Genomic DNA, 16,641 nt, shown 5'->3' with positions numbered 1-16,641 from the left:
TGGATCTATATGTTTTTGCTGACTGTGAGGCCATGGAAAACAAGTAATTTTTTGAATATATTTATATAGGTATATATCTTTAAAGATAGCAGTAAGAATGTGGTACTACGCAAACCTAAGAATATAGTACAACAGCCTTATCTTTCAATATCTAGCATGACATTGCATGTGACAATGGCAGTAACTTCAGTGTCCATATTAGAAATGCTGCCAGTCTGCTTAATTGCAACAGATGAGGGCCTGTTTACTATTACCAACTGTACTTAACATACAATTGACTTGAAAACTACATCGGAAAAGCATCCTGCTAATTCGTGCCATGTGTGTTAATGATGCTGGTACTGCCATTGGGAGCTCATGAAAATGTATTATAGTTTAGACAATATGTGACATTTGGAAGTGAATGGATGCAACAGGTTTGCCCCCCCAAGTTACTAGAAATGTTGCAATGTTTAAAAATGCAATGGATGACATTCGGTAATTGCTCAAAATGAGACATTGGTGGTCATTACGACCTGGGCGCAAGGGGATACTGGGCACTGGTAATGACACTGGTGCCGGTAATCCCTTTGCGCCCTATTCCGAGGTCCCTTTGCGGGTCCCTCCCTTAATGCCTGGTTTTACCAGGCGTTATGGACGGGACCCGCAAAGGGATACCAGGGTCAATAACGGTACCGCAATTTGTGGTACTGTTATTGATGCCTTCCCCCTTCCCATTGAGCCCTATGGGGGCTCAAATGGGAATGGGCAAATGGCTTTTCAAATGGGGACTTACTGGTCCCGCAAAGGTCAGGATAGACCGGTAATTCCCCATACCACCAAGGCGGTACCGGTATTGGTGCTAGTCATGGCGCTAATAGCACCATGGCTAGCACCAACCTCGGAATGAGGGCCATTATTACAAATATGTATTCCTTTGACATTTTGCTATGGGAATACATGTAATTGTCGATATTGTTATTTTTTGCTTTTCTTTTTCTTCTTACCTTTAGCTCTTGTTTAGTAGCTCCTTATTAGTGTTTTCAGTGATTAACTATTTGAGTGTTAGGTATATGAATGGTGTAGTAAAAGTGAACACGTAATATTTCCCTATTCCGGGTGTGTACTGCTTATGTATGAATGGATGGATTAAAAAGAACAAGTTTTTTGATGTATTACAATGTTTTTAGAAAAATGTAAAAGAATATGTTTTCTATTTGAAATATTGGTTGAACTTCAGATGATTGCTTCCAAGATAAACAGACAAATAGAACTGTAATGGTCTTGAGTAATTATTTTCTGATCAACACATTACCCTAGGGACTTTCTCTGTTTACCTACAAAAAGTTTACAAGCGGGAGTGCCTGCTCACCCACTATAGTTACACTGTAACTGATGCTCATTACGCCAAACACAGACTACTTACATTTAAGGGATTTGTACCTCCTGTCCCCTACTCTCCATCTACTTCAGTCTTGACAATGTATTGTTTTGATGGCACAGCAAGGAGGTTTGGTGTTTCCTCTGATGTTGAGATGAACCTACGATACCGTGATTCATTTCAAGGCAAGTCTTGCCCATTTCTAACTCTATCACATAAATAAAATCTCTTTCTCCGTTCTGTTCCCAGCCAGAAAATCCTCTTTCACTCTATTACTCTCTGTACTCACCTATGATATCTCCCTTCCCCTTAAACCTTCTGACTGTTAGCCATTCTATCATCATCTACAATTGCTCCACTCATGTTGTTCACAAACGTCCACTCCCTTATGCCACCCACAATCATTTTGAAGCTAGAGGGGTCTTCACCTTTGTAGGCCACTTAATTCTGTTAAATTATCTAAAAGTTAATACATTGCAGTGTTAGCTCCAACATTACTTGTCTTAGCGACACCATATGATTTCCTCTTCTATACATATCTGATTCTTTCATTTGTAATTATGTTTGTGAGATTGTTGGGACTAGTCTCAGACAACTGGCCAGCAGGTTAAGATTGAAGATTGAGAGTAAAAGCAGTCTGTACGAAGTGAGGGAAATTGGTACATTGGGCACCAATAATGTAAGGCATCACTGAACAATAGGCAGTGCAAGAGAAGTGTGTTAAAAATGTTTGTTCAACCTCAGGAAATCTTCAAATCTAAGGTGAGGTGGGTGGTGGAGGGAATACCAATGTGTTTTGCAAAGGGCATGGAGGGATTTGCGACCAGATATTTTGTAATTGGTCATTTGGATGATGGGTTGGTTGTGGGAGGCCAACTTAGAGGTCCTGGTTGCTGAAATGATAGAAATAATTCATTAATGGGGTTGTGTTGAAGAGCCCTGAATTGTATGCACTTGTTTCAAAACGGTGGTCTTTCCATGATTGATGGCCAATGTAATGTCTTCATTATGGAGGCTATGGGCCTCACTATGACTATGGAGGTAGCCATGCCACTTTTAGCGGCATGGCTACCCCCATACTGGGTACCCGGACCGGGTTCCCTGAATGGGGAAATACCGGGCCATTCCGTCCTTGGAGGGCCCGGTATTTCCCCATTCAACGAACCCGGACCCGGTACATCCCCCTCTGGGGCTCAATGGGAATGGGGAGGATGCTAACAATGGGCCTGTTGTTAGCATCTTGGTCTGCTTGCGGGACCCACTAAGGACGCCTGGTTTTACCAGGCGTCCTTAGTGGTTCCCGCGAGCAGACCTCGTAATGAGGGGCTAGGGGGTTAACGGAGATGCCGGCGCTGTTAACCCCCTACCGCCTGGGTCGTAATGAGGCCCTATGTCATCAGGACAATTTTGTGGAATAGCTCTAGCAAGCTGGGAATACCATGTTGAAGGCAAAAAGGATTGAATGCATTTGTGATGAGTGTGTTTGTTTGCTGTGTAAAGACAAGTTCTCTGTTCATCAGTGTATCCAGGTTGTCTACCCGCTGTTTAGGAACGAGATGAGGACTAAAGTACAGAGGCAGTCGAAAGGAAGAGTTACAGGATTTCAGTAAATCTACTTTTGTGGCATACGGCTACATGGCATTGATCTCCTTCTTTCTACAGGTTGAGATAGAGCGGGTGGTTATCCACATACTTCACTTGCCATAGCCAATATTGCTGCCCTAAATTAGGATCAGGGAAGCCATAGACAGGTTCACAATCTTCATGGTAGGTGATCCGTGTAGACTCGAATGCCAGGAATGCCATTTGACTTGAAGAGTGCAATCATGCTGTAAGGTCATGAACTAGGGTAGTTTTGTCCCACCAATTTCCATGGGCATGAACCTATGGAAATTGGTGAGATAGTGCATAGGTTGTCAAGTAGCATGCTTGAAAGTAGCATGCTACAGACAAGGAGATCAAGGCCTGGAAAGTCCAATGATATAAGTGCACAGGCTTGGCCTCAGCCTTGAGCAGCAAGAAGCTACCAGCTAATGTTTAATAGAGTGATATTAGTCATGTGGAGCAGTTGGAATCAGCACTGGTAGCTGGCCAGTAGTGTAAAGGTCAGTGTGAGGAGATGTTTGCAATCTCCCCTGTTCCTTTTATTTTGTATTCTCATATTTATTGAAAATTAAATTCCACATGACATTCAAAAACAATTTAGAAATACACATATAACCCCTCCCTCTGTATCCCTCACATGTACAGTGACCAGTTCAATTATTATTATTATTATTATTATTATTATTATTATTATTATTATTATTATTAACTATTTACCATTCCAAGATACCCCCAAATTCCTTCATGAAGGTGGCTCATCAATTTCTATATTCCATCACTCCTAATAATTAAAGACATTGGATGCAGATCCCCCAAACACATGTACAGTTAGCAGCAACTATTTATAACTCTAAAAACATTCCCCAAATTCCTTTATAAATATTGCTTTTCATATTCCTGTACATGATCACCCTTTACATTAAAGACATTAGATGCATATCATCCATCCACACAGAGACAGAAGGAACTATCTGACTTTTCCATTCTCGCAGTATAATTTTCTTCAGAGGCAATGACGCCCTGAAGAACCAACACCTCTGTGGGTATGACAAATCTGCTATTAAATCCTCCTCCCCCAAGACAATGGTTGTAAAATCGTAATCGACATCTAGCATCAAAACTTTGTTGATAGTCAATGTGATTTCTTTCCAGAATACCCTCATTCCGCTGCACTCCCACATCATATGTTCGTATGAACCCATTCTGTGTTTGCATCTCCAACACTCTTTAGGATCTAGTAAACCCCTTTCATAGAGTTTAAGTGGAGCCCAGTATACTCTGTTCAAAATGTTGATCTGCCTGGCCCCTTTCTCCAAGGTTTCATGATGTTGTATTCACATTCCTGCACGAATTGTTCCATCTACACACACTCATTTCTGATCCTATTGTTTCTGACCATTTGTCGAGTAGTTTTCGGTTAACTTCCTTGTATTTAGCCAGGTGTTTATAGACTTTTGAAGCAATATGTCCTTCCAATTTGAATTCTTTCAACCAGTCTGCACAATCTTTGCTCTCTTATGGAATACTCTCACCATCAGCCCTCTTTAATCTCTTATATTATGCATATGTGCAATCCTCAAGACCCCTTTAAGCAGTCAAACCACTAAAAGTGATCCATTTTTGATCTGTAAATAGGTCACCAAGCCACTGGATACCGCTCAGGAACCAATATGGCCAGAACAGCATTTCCCTTCTAAAGTAATCTCAGGGTTCAGCAATAAGAATGATTTTTTTGGAACAGAAGACATCCTCTGTAGTCAACTTCACAAGACTACACCAACACTCCTCAGGAATTTTGTTGGTGGATATGATTTGCATCCACTTGCGCATTCAGATGTCAGGAGTGCCCTCTGTGATAGTGGTGTACACCTACTTGGCTCTGCTTGTGTCCGAACAACTGTCAAATCCTCAATGAAAGGAAGCAAGTGTCTTGCCATGAAAGCTAGATAATAATTTGCAAAATCTGAGACTCCCAACCCCCCTTTTTCACTCGATAGATGTAGCTTCCACAACTTCAGATATGGTAGTTTTCTATCCCACAAGAAAGACTGTATCATAATTCCTCATGTCTTTTCTTCCTTCCCATCATGGGGACCACACTCAGAAAGTAATTAATACGTGGAGCAGTAGTCATCTTAATTGCATTAACTCTCCGCCAAAGACTCAGCCCCACTTCATTCCATCTACTCAGTTATTTCTTAAGATTCTCAATCATACTTTTCAAATTTACTTCCATCATGCAATCCATGTCCTTTGTTAACCAGATGCCCAAATATTGCATTTTCACCAGGCACCAAGTGAAACCATAACTACTCAGCTGCCTACCAGTACAGGCCTCTGATGCTGACATTGCTTCCGATTCCATCCAGTTTATTTCGTATCCTGTGTAATAATGGAAGGTATTAATTTGTCTCATTGCCACTGGAACAGACGTGCCTACACTATGTACCACCAGCAACATGTTGTCTGCATATAGCCATAGTTTTTGTGATGCCTCTCCAAATTGGACTCCTTAAATCATTGGATCCCTACTGATCTTCTCGGCTAATGGTTCCATCTCAAGGACAAACAGGATTGGGGAGAATGGACATACTTCTCTCGTACCGCTCCATAGTTCGAATTCATCTGAAGACAATCCATTTGTATTCACACTTGCTGTCAGTTTTGAGTTGTATCCATTGTATCAGATTTTCTCCCGGGCCAAAACCATCCAATGCAGCCACCAGGAATTCCATTCTATGCGATCAAATACCTTCTCTACATCTAAAGACAAGACCGCCACATCCATTGATATTTTCTAACTTTCATATAAGGTCAGGATCAGCTTGCACATGGTCTCAGGTGCATGCCTCCCATTAACAAAGCCTGCTTGTCCAGGGTCAATAATTTCAGGTGAACATTTCTCCAGTCCCAATGACTTTGCTGATATTTTGTCAGTGTTAATCAGGTTTATTGGTCTGTAGCTACTTGTGTTCACTGAGGGCCTGCCTTTCTTCAGAAATAGAGGCATGCCTAGTGGACATTTCCTTATGTTCATGCGAAACACAGCTCTCTATAAATTCTTATGTACTAAAATCCACATCCAAGCTAAGTCTCCTTTCCTGGATGATTCTCTTTTAAATTGCATCCTTCAATAAAATTCTTCAAATCATCAGCATTCATTTTCTCCTCTGAGGTGTATAGCTTTGTATAATATTCTCTGAACTCCCTGTTGATCTCCTTTGGCTCATATGTTAGAATACCAGTCATGCCTTCAATTGCACAAATTGACTTCTCACTTTCCACAAACCTTAGTCGATAAGCCAGCAGCCGATCACATTTCTCTCACTTTCATAGTAATTACATCTCATTCTGAACAGGAGCCTATCCGCCCTTTCCAAAAGTATTTTTGTCTAGTTTGCATTTCTTGAGTTTTAAATCAGAACATGAATCCAAAGTTGAACTTTTTATTGTTTGCTTTTTCATTTTATGTATGTCCTCCCCCAATAACTTCACCTCCTAGTTCCTCATCTTTTTCTTCTTACTTGAGAGGCCAATCAACATACCCCTCATGTAACATTTAAATGCCTCCAGACAGACTCCACAGACACGTGATCTGTTCAGTTCTTCCTTCACAAATGTGTCCATAACCCCCACATCATCAAGTAGTGTAACATTCATTTTCCAGAAGCTTGACTTAGGCATTGGAAATGACAATGACATCTCAATTGATACATGTGCGTGCTCTGAAATCAACATAGAACCAATGGCCCCCCTTTACAATTTTGCATACACAAACCAGATGTTAGGAGTAGATCAATACATGAATACAGCCCCTGAACACTGGGAACTAACACTACTATCTATTGGTGGGTCCAGTGTGACATTAAAATCGCCCCCCAAAATGAGGTTGTTCTGACCGACCCAAATTCTGTACAGACTATGCTAAGGAGACAACGAATGAGCCATCTCCCCCATTAGGTGCATACATTTAGCAAAAACTGTTTATTGAATGTTGTACATTCACAGTGATGCACACTATCCTTCATTGGCCCTCATTACGACCCTGGCGGGAATCGAAAAACGATGGCGGAAATGCAATACCGCCATCGAATAGCGCTCGGTGCGATTATGACCCGTCACCGTAAAGTACGATGCCATTAGCGACACCGTAGTGAACGCCAACGCTAACTGCACCAAGTACGCGCACGCGCGCCATGCAAAACCGTAATTACCACCATGGCGCAACGGTACGCGAATTCTGACCCTAGCGGACATTTACCTAACGCAATCAAGCATGGCGGAAAGTACCATTCCGCCATGGTGAGAATTACGGCATCGCGAACCAACCGTAAATGGCCCTACTGAGTGCCTGTACAACACTCCCTGCCCACATTGCACAACTCCTCGTAGGTGCAATGAAGTCACACAATGCAACCAGTGAAATGTACAAGTCACCCATGCATGCCAACGAACAAATGAATGTAGGGGCTCCAAGTGCCTTGTGAGTGGCCATCCATATTTGGCATGTCACCATTGCCGTACTGATGCAGCACAGGCATGTGAAGGTTCAAGTACAGCAATATGAACTGAAATATGAGACAAAACAACAACAGGCCCCCATCGCTTGACACCAGTGTAAGGCAACAATTAGGATCAGGGAAGCCATAGACAGGTTCACAATCTTCATGGTAGGTGATCCGTGTAGACTCGAATGCCAGGAATGCCATTTGACTTGAAGAGTGCAATCATGCTGTAAGGTCATGAACTAGGGTAGTTTTGTCCCACCAATTTCCATGGGCATGAACCTATGGAAATTGGTGAGATAGTGCATAGGTTGTCAAGAAGCATGCTTGAAAGTAGCATGCTACAGACAAGGAGATCAAGGCCTGGAAAGTCCAATGATATAAGTGCACAGGCTTGGCCTCAGCCTTGAGCAGCAAGAAGCTACCAGCTAATGTTTAATAGAGTGATATTAGTCATGTGGAGCAGTTGGAATCAGCACTGGTAGCTGGCCAGTAGTGTAAAGGTCAGTGTGAGGAGATGTTTGCAATCTCCCCTGTTCCTTTTATTTTGTATTCTCATATTTATTGAAAATTAAATTCCACATGACATTCAAAAACAATTTAGAAATACACATATAACCCCTCCCTCTGTATCCCTCACATGTACAGTGAACAGTTCAATTATTATTATTATTATTATTATTATTATTATTATTATTATTATTAACTATTTACCATTCCAAGATACCCCCAAATTCCTTCATGAAGGTGGCTCATCAATTTCTATATTCCATCACGCCTAATAATTAAAGACATTGGATGCAGATCCCCCAAACACATGTACAGTTAGCAGCAACTATTTATAACTCTAAAAACATTCCCCAAATTCCTTTATAAATATTGCTTTTCATATTCCTGTACATGATCACCCTTTACATTAAAGACATTAGATGCATATCATCCATCCACACAGAGACAGAAGGAACTATCTGACTTTTCCATTCTCGCAGTATAATTTTCTTCAGAGGCAATGACGCCCTGAAGAACCAACACCTCTGTGGGTATGACAAATCTGCTATTAAATCCTCCTCCCCCAAGACAATGGTTGTAAAATCGTAATCGACATCTAGCATCAAAACTTTGTTGATAGTCAATGTGATTTCTTTCCAGAATACCCTCATTCCGCTGCACTCCCACATCATATGTTCGTATGAACCCATTCTGTGTTTGCATCTCCAACACTCTTTAGAATCTAGTAAACCCCTTTCATAGAGTTTAAGTGGAGCCCAGTATACTCTGTTCAAAATGTTGATCTGCCTGGCCCCTTTCTCCAAGGTTTCATGATGTTGTATTCACATTCCTGCACGAATTGTTCCATCTACACACACTCATTTCTGATCCTATTGTTTCTGACCATTTGTCGAGTAGTTTTCGGTTAACTTCCTTGTATTTAGCCAGGTGTTTATAGACTTTTGAAGCAATATGTCCTTCCAATTTGAATTCCTTCAACCAGTCTGCACAATCTTTGCTCTCTTATGGAATACTCTCACCATCAGCCCTCTTTAATCTCTTATATTATGCATATGTGCAATCCTCAAGACCCCTTTAAGCAGTCAAACCACTAAAAGTGATCCATTTTTGATCTGTAAATAGGTCACCAAGCCACTGGATACCGCTCAGGAACCAATATGGCCGGAACAGCATTTTCCCTTCTAAAGTAATCTCAGGGTTCAGCAATAAGAATGATTTTTTTGGAACAGAAGACATCCTCTTTAGTCAACTTCACAAGACTACACCAACACTCCTCAGGAATTTTGTTGGTGGATATGATTTGCATCCACTTGCGCATTCAGATGTCAGGAGTGCCCTCTGTGATAATGGTGTACACCTACTTGGCTCTGCTTGTGTCCGAACAACTGTCAAATCCTCAATGAAAGGAAGCAAGTGTCTTGCCATGAAAGCTAGATAATAATTTGCAAAATCTGAGACTCCCAACCCCCCCTTTTCACTCGATAGATGTAGCTTCCACAACTTCAGATATGGTAGTTTTCTATCCCACAAGAAAGACTGTATCATAATTCCTCATGTCTTTTCTTCCTTCCCATCATGGGGACCACACTCAGAAAGTAATTAATACTTGGAGCAGTAGTCATCTTAATTGCATTAACTCTCCGCCAAAGACTCAGCCCCACTTCATTCCATCTACTCAGTTATTTCTTAAGATTCTCAATCATACTTTTCAAATTTACTTCCATCATGCAATCCATGTCCTTTGTTAACCAGATGTCCAAATATTGCATTTTCACCAGGCACCAAGTGAAACCATAACTACTCAGCTGCCTACCAGTACAGGCCTCTGATGCTGACATTGCTTCCGATTCCATCCAGTTTATTTCGTATCCTGTGTAATAATGGAAGGTATTAATTTGTCTCATTGCCACTGGAACAGACGTGCCTACACTATGTACCACCAGCAACATGTTGTCTGCATATAGCCATAGTTTTTGTGATGCCTCTCCAAATTGGACTCCTTAAATCATTGGATCCCTTCTGATCTTCTCGGCTAATGGTTCCATCTCAAGGACAAACAGGATTGGGGAGAATGGACATACTTCTCTCGTACCGCTCCATAGTTCGAATTCATCTGAAGACAATCCATTTGTATTCACACTTGCTGTCAGTTTTGAGTTGTATCCATTGTATCAGATTTTCTCCCAGGCCAAATCCATCCAATGCAGCCACCAGGAATTCCATTCTATGCGATCAAATACCTTCTCTACATCTAAAGACAAGACCGCCACATCCATTGATATTTTCTAACTTTCATATAAGGTCAGGATCAGCTTGCACATGGTCTCAGGTGCATGCCTCCCATTAACAAAGCCTGCTTGTCCAGGGTCAATAATTTCAGGTGAACATTTCTCCAGTCCCAATGACTTTGCTGATATTTTGTCAGTGTTAATCAGGTTTATTGGTCTGTAGCTACTTGTGTTCACTGAGGGCCTGCCTTTCTTCAGAAATAGAGGCATGCCTAGTGGACATTTCCTTATGTTCATGCGAAACACAGCTCTCTATAAATTCTTATGTACTAAAATCCATATCCAAGCTAAGTCTCCTTTCCTGGATGATTCTCTTTTAAATTGCATCCTTCAATAAAATTCTTCAAATCATCAGCATTCATTTTCTCCTCTGAGGTATATAGCTTTGTATAATATTCTCTGAACTCCCTGTTGATCTCCTTTGGCTCATATGTTAGAATACCAGTCATGCCTTCAATTGCACAAATTGACTTCTCACTTTCCACAAACCTTAGTCGATAAGCCAACAGCCGATCACATTTCTCTCACTTTCATAGTAATTACATCTCATTCTGAACAGGAGCCTATCCGCCCTTTCCAGAAGTATTTTTGTCTAGTTTGCATTTCTTGAGTTTTAAATCAGAACATGAATCCAAAGTTGAACTTTTTATTGTTTGCTTTTTCATTTTATGTATGTCCTCCCCCAATAACTTCACCTCCTAGTTCCTCATCTTTTTCTTCTTACTTGAGAGGCCAATCAACATACCCCTCATGTAACATTTAAATGCCTCCAGACAGACTCCACAGACACGTGATCTGTTCAGTTCTTCCTTCACAAATGTGTCCATAACCCCCACATCATCAAGTAGTGTAACATTCATTTTCCAGAAGCTTGACTTAGGCATTGGAAATGACAATGACATCTCAATTGATACATGTGCGTGCTCTGAAATCAACATAGAACCAATGGCCCCCCTTTACAATTTTGCATACACAAACCAGATGTTAGGAGTAGATCAATACATGAATACAGCCCCTGAACACTGGGAACTAACACTACTATCTATTGGTGGGTCCAGTGTGACATTAAAATCGCCCCCCAAAATGAGGTTGTTCTGACCGACCCAAATTCTGTACAGACTATGCTAAGGAGACAACGAATGAGCCATCTCCCCCATTAGGTGCATACATTTAGCAAAAACTGTTTATTGAATGTTGTACATTCACAGTGATGCACACTATCCTTCATTGGCCCTCATTACGACCCTGGCGGAAATCGAAAAACGATGGCGGAAATGCAATACCGCCATCGAATAGCGCTCGGTGCGATTATGACCCGTCACCGTAAAGTACGATGCCATTAGCGACACCGTAGTGAACGCCAACGCTAACTGCACCAAGTACGCGCACGCGCGCCATGCAAAACCGTAATTACCACCATGGCGCAACGGTACGCGAATTCTGACCCTAGCGGACATTTACCTAACGCAATCAAGCATGGCGGAAAGTACCATTCCGCCATGGTGAGAATTACGGCATCGCGAACCAACCGTAAATGGCCCTACTGAGTGCCTGTACAACACTCCCTGCCCACATTGCACAACTCCTCGTAGGTGCAATGAAGTCACACAATGCATCCAGTGAAATGTACAAGTCACCCATGCATGCCAACGAACAAATGAATGTAGGGGCTCCAAGTGCCTTGTGAGTGGCCATCCATATTTGGCATGTCACCATTGCCGTACTGATGCAGCACAGGCATGTGAAGGTTCAAGTACAGCAATATGAACTGAAATATGAGACAAAACAACAACAGGCCCCCATCGCTTGACACCAGTGTAAGGCAACATTCAAAGCAGTATCCTGAGGGAGACTGCACCAGCCCTGTACTCTTGCCAGTAAACAAACCAACCATCAGCATAAGCATGTACCACACAAGTTGGCAGAGTGACTGAGCAGCCAGGCTCATCTCAAGAGGGGCCAATGGGAGCTGCAGGGCACAGATGGCACGAATACAGAAGCTATTCCAATGGACATGACCTCAGTCTCCCTCCAAGAAACGCACGCAAACACAAGCACCTGTGACCAGCCATATTCTGATAATCACATCATTCCACCAATCCACCTGGCTGACCGGCATCTGTTACACAAAAGCTAATCCCCCGCCCCTGAGCATGACAACATCAAAACAGTCATAATGGCAGCCCCTATCCCTGACCTCACTGGGCTTCGTAGGCAAACGCGGCCAGTACAGTACCACGCAACTATACTCAGAAGCCGGAACCCAATGCAAATCTTCTCACAATACATCGCTCCACAAATAGGAATATGCTACATTACCTGCAAAGAATAACGCTACACGGTCAATATCAGAATAAAAATTTAATGCACAACAAAATCACCAAGCCCATACAGCTATTAGGTCATGAACTCCAAAATATATTTCATTATTGTGGGCTGCATCCGCAATAAATGACCAGCTTCTTCTTGTGTGACGCCCTGTTCCTTCATGGTACACAGGGGCTACATTCACGTTCAAAAAGGCAACATGGAAGCGCCTAGAACCGCAGGGCCGTCCCATTAGGTAGGCACTAGTCCAGCTGAAAGGTCGATATGTTGCTCCTAGCCACTAGTACTGCATAAGGGCATGTGGCCCATTGGCGATCGTCCCATAAGATCGTAATGGTGCTCCACTGATTAAGTCGAAGCAGCAGGTGTCGGGAGTAAAAGCCATCTGCAGGAGTGGCATACAGATGGCAGCGGCAAAAGGGGAGGAGATACCTGTCACCCAAATGAAATGAAAAAGAATAGTATGGGCATCAGAACCTCATTTGAATTACTCACTTCAATGATCACACTAAATCCACAGCCATATGCATGCTAGGCCACTCAAAAGGATTATTCCCACCCAAAAATCACTTGCGAATCATAACTATATAAATCGAGGTGAAAACACTATTACAAACGAGTCTTCGTGTGCATGCGTCTGTTAAAACAGAATCCATTAGATGGGATTAGTAACGTGCATAGACACAAGTGTTTGAAGGCCCGTCGAGAGAGGGAGGGTTCAACAAGGGCAGATAGACGATGGTCCCACTATGGCAGCTCTGCATCACATAGCGCAGGGGAAGTGGATAGATTCCAAAAAGCCATGTACATGGCAAACTCTCAATTAAATCATCTGTCTATGCATCCATACATCATTCTCTCATCCCGGTATGAAAACGCCTGATTATTTACTCACATAACATGTGAAATTTCCATTGAGTCTGTGCGTAATGCAGTCTGCAAAATCCACTGTGCTCCAGCCCTGAATTCCAGTGTTGTGAAGTAACATGTATTTGGGAACGTCCTGCCTTATCGTCCACTACGCTATTGCGCATCCCATACTATTCATATCAATCATTGCATTCTCGCCATGGCCCCTGTCCGAAGGACATTAAACAATAGAACGTTATATTTGCAGTCAGACCTGTGGGCGTCTCCTCGCCGCTAGCTGAAAACCGAAAGCGCTGTCCTTCGAATTCCTCATTTGCAACATCACGTCGAAAAGGCATCTGTGACCGCTTGAAATCACAAATTCATCCATGTAGTGCGGCAGTGTGTGAAAATGGCAACTGGCTTCACTCACAAATGGGACGCCCCGCCCGTCGGTGAACCTCGGTACAGTGCCGCATGAGGGTCCACCGTTAATCGAGTACTACATTCCACTGACCCTTCACAAGTTTGTTCGCGACTGCAAAGATAGTATGTGAAACAATGGGACCATAGCAGAATGAACATATAAACCAATATTTCACTGCCATCGGGATTAAATACATGATTGTAATAGCAAGATGCCATGCGTCAAATTGCAGCGTTGTGTGCGGGACGTGCTCGCCCAAAGGGGATTGCAGCTGGCACAGGTGGAATGAATCACCACAGGTGGAGGCTATACAGCCTGAAAACACATAAATTGCACACCCAACCCCCTCCCACAACCACACCCACTCAAAAATGCTACCGGCAGGACTAGCGATGTTGGCCCTGGGGGACCTGATAGCACTGCAAGTACTCCAACTTCAAGAAGAAGACGAACACCAACTACTACAACAACCGGCCGCACAGAGGAGACGCAGGAGGAGGAGGAGGGCAAGGCAGGGCCAGCAAGGCCCACCAGCACAGCCACTACCACCACGCAGGCAGCCCGCAATCCCACGCCTCCGAGCTCATCCGTTCAACCTCACTGATGAGCAGATCCACACCCTCTACCGTTTGGACCGGGACACCATAACCGCCATTGTGGACATGACACACGCTGACCTTGTCAGCATGATAGATAGCCCAACCGCCATCCCACCCCTACTGAAGGTGGTGTCTGTACTCCACTTCCTGGCCACAGGCACCTACCAGCACACAGTCGGACAGTTGCATGGCATTTCACAGCCACTGTTGTCACGGACACTAATGCAAGTGCTCGATGCCCTCCTGAAGCACGCAGACGACTACATCTCTTTACCACGCTCGGAGCAGGAGATTACAAACACAAAAGTGGGATTCCATGCACTTGCCGGCATACCGGGTTGCATTGGTGCCATCGACTGCACCCATGTGGAATTGGTTGTCCCACATGCCATGGAGGTCCAGTACCGCAACCGGAAACAATATCATTCTCTTAATGTACAAATGGTGTGTGACTCCAACATGATCTTTACACATTGTTGTGCCCGATTTCCAGGAGCAACCCATGATTCTATGGTCTTGAGGAACTCTACAATACCACGCTACATGGAGCGACACGCAGGGAACAGATCCTGGCTACTCGGTGAGTCTCATTTCATGCATGATAATGTGGGGTATGTGATGCGGCAATGACCTGGCAGGAAGGGGGGGGATGCGTACGTAGCAATGTCATTCCACAAACATCCTTTATTGTCCACATACAGGTGATGCCGGGTATCCACTGAAGAGATGGCTCCTTACACCACTCCGGAACCCACAGAACCAGCATGAGGAGGACTACAACCATGCCCACTCACGTACCCGTGTAGTCATAGAACAGGCATTCGGCCTACTGAAGGCTCGTTTCCGCTGCCTCAGCAGGTCTGGCGGGGCACTCCTGTACCGCCATGAGAAGGTTGCAAAGATGGTCATGGCATGTGTCATGCTACACAACATGTGCGTACGTAGAAATGTGCCCATGCCCCCTGACGCAGAACTGCAAGCACCTGAAGATGGTCATGATGAGGGTGGGGATGTGGCAGCACCTCAAGGAGTCCGCGAGGCACAGGAGGCCCGTGAAATTCGTCAGAATATCATAGATTCATGCTTCTAGCACTCACGCCTGGTGGCTGATACATGGACACGGGACTTGTGGCACTGTGTGTGTCTGGAACATGCACAATATGGACTGTACGCCTATAAAGGCCTCGTACACAAAGATCAATGTCCACACATCTCATTGGATGATTGTGAAATGTTTATAGCATATGTTTAATTATGTTACACACCCCATCGACCCGCCACCCAAGAAAGCCCAACACACCCCCTCCACCCTCCTACCTCCCCCCCGAACACCAGTGTCCAAAGATGCTCATTGTCAGTGGGCAGACGCTATTGCAAGCCCCCTCTCCGGGTATCAGGGGCACCCCTGCCTGTGGAGCGCAGGTTCCTCCCAGATCTACGTTGGGGGCTGCCCTGGACGGAACTTGCAACGGATGATGTCTCTGCCTGCTCACGTCCATGCATGTCCCTAAGGGTTTGTGAGAGCTCAGTGAGCACACGGCGCACAGCGGCAAGTTCAGCACATACGTCTTTGGACGTCGCATGCAGTTCCCCCCTCAGGCTCTCGGTGCTTCTCTCCATTTGTGCCCTTAGTGTCTCTGTACTTCTCTCCATTTCTGCCCTAAGTGTCTCAGTAGATGTTTCTATGGCTGCCTTAGTACCCCCACATTCATCAGCATGCACCTTGAGGAGCGTGGCCAGTTGCTGCTGTTGCACGATCACCTGGTCGAGGGACTGTTGCCTCTGCTGGGCCATGCCCATTTGCGGTGGTGTCACAGAGGGGCTGATCACCTCATGTTGCCTTGCCACAGGGCTTGTGGGGGATGGCCAGTCGTCGTCTTGTGGGTGCCCCTGCGTGGTATCCTCATGGTGTACGGGATGAAACAAACAGGGGGATTGAGACAGGTCATGGATGGATCCTACATCGACAGCACCGTTTTCTGTGTCGGAGCATGCTGCCATTAATGCAGTGTCACCTATGGTGCTGCTGCCACCAGAAGCAGTGCCTTCTGTGGCATCCATTGGGGGGACCTGTGGTGCTGCTGTTGTGGGCATGCTGGCTGCTGGGGTGCCTGTTGAAGTCCCCTCCTGTGTGCTGCCACTTGATTTGTGCTGCTGCCGTGTCTTGATC

At 44.2% G+C, this 16,641-nt stretch overlaps 1 protein-coding gene across 3 annotated transcripts in view; it reads left to right on the top strand.

Annotated features, from left to right (window-relative positions):
* The window catches only part of CDH23 (cadherin related 23), a 3,939,560-nt gene that overhangs the window by 3,720,182 nt on the left and 202,737 nt on the right, over positions 1 to 16,641 (top strand). The gene's annotated exons all lie outside the window — the stretch shown is intronic.

The sequence above is a fragment of the Ambystoma mexicanum genome, chromosome 8 (assembly GCF_040938575.1).
Source record: "Ambystoma mexicanum isolate Mex_15411 chromosome 8, UKY_AmexF1_1, whole genome shotgun sequence".
In the NCBI taxonomy this organism is placed as follows: domain Eukaryota; kingdom Metazoa; phylum Chordata; class Amphibia; order Caudata; family Ambystomatidae; genus Ambystoma; species Ambystoma mexicanum.
The sequence above is the reverse complement of the archived record's forward strand: the minus strand, read 5'-3'. Positions and strand labels throughout refer to the sequence as shown.